Below are 1,654 nucleotides of genomic sequence, written 5' to 3'. Positions count from 1 at the left end.
AGTTAGAGGGCAATATTTCTAAATTTTAAATTCCCTATGTGATTCCATAAAACCATGTACATGGAATTCAAATTGCTATTTGTATCTGCTCACAGCAGATACATCTGCCATAAATATCAATATTTGGAATATCAACTACTAACTCACCAACTGATCCTAGGATTACACCTTGTCAAGAAAAAAAACGTTTTAAATATTTACTAAGATACTCTTGTTTTTCTTCATATCGTATAAATCTTTTGCCTTTTAAATATTTACTAAGAACTTATGAGTATACATAGTGATGATAAGTGTTATACAATTTTAGGTTGAAAATAACCTATGCATTGTAGATGAAAATTCTTCCTACTTTTAGTGCAGTTTTACCTATCTTCACAGCTTTTATCCTACTTATTTGCGTATTTTATTGTCCTTTCCAGACTATACAACAAGTATGCTGGTATTTTGTCTTCTCATTTATGTAACACCCAAGTAAACAACTCTGTCATGAGAAAAAAACATTAGAATCACTCTACTAGTTCCACTTCTTCAGCAGGCAGTTGATAGTGTCTCACACTCATTTGCCTTCTGGAAATGATCTCCATATTGGCCAACACAAATGATTTCCTCCCTGAAGAACTACCACCAAAAACGCATATGTGATATCTTAGGTAGACTAATGCATACCATCCAGGCTCTCTCTACAGAACATTAGCTTGAACTCTTTGACTCGGTTACCACTAAAGGTTTTGCAGAAATAATTTATAATTAGGAAGAGTTGAGGTAGAGGGTTCCACAATTGAGGGAGCATCCAAATCCCCTGGAGAGTTTTTTTTTAGTACAGATTCTGTGCTCTTCCCTTAAACGTATTATTTCTTAAATAAGAATCAGCACAAAGCTGGTTCATATGAGGTGAAGGTTAAACGTGTCCCAGATTTCCAACTTGTCCAAGCCGCTGTACCACTCCATCGTCTCTGACATGGACCACTCTTACTCCCCTCCGCTCTCTTCTTCTGTCTCAGTTGGGTCTGGTAATTCGCTGCGACGTCTCACAGAACTCACAAACTGTACTTACAGTTATGTGGTTTATTAGGGAAGAAACAGGCTACAACTTGGGATCAAAATCAACTTGGAAGTAATAGGAACAGGATCAGCTTGGAAGTTATAGGCTACAACTTGGGATCAGCATCAGGAAGCACACAGGCAAGGGTTTGGAAGGCTCCCCTAAAATGAGGAGCACATGCCTCCCTTATTTAGTGTAGGACAGCTCTGTCAGCTGTTTCTCAGCCATGAATGCCCACCCTTGCCATGCGTGACCCCTCAGTACGGGCCTCATCTCAGCCGTTCACACCCTCCTCTCAGCAGTGCATGCTGCTGGGCTCTCTCTTGGGCTTCTGGCCGTCTTCGGTGTTACAGCCCTTGGCCCATATTACAACCCTTTTAGCTTCTCTGGAAAACCTTCTGCCTGAAGGTGCTCAGCTCTCCCCGGTCCCCTCCACCCACCTCTCTCTCTCTGCTGCTTCTCTCTTCTCTTCCTTGCCTCTGATCATCTCTGTATGGTTGGCTCCTTACATAGGCAAGTGGTTCAATCCTATTGGGTGGATTTTCAAGCCACTATTTGTATAATAACTGACCAGTCCCCGCTCTGGACCACAAATGGCTCAACCTGTATGCG

This window comes from Trichechus manatus, unplaced genomic scaffold (assembly GCF_000243295.1).
Source record: "Trichechus manatus latirostris isolate Lorelei unplaced genomic scaffold, TriManLat1.0 scaffold00063, whole genome shotgun sequence".
Lineage (NCBI taxonomy): Eukaryota > Metazoa > Chordata > Mammalia > Sirenia > Trichechidae > Trichechus > Trichechus manatus.
This window is presented reverse-complemented; position numbering follows the sequence as displayed.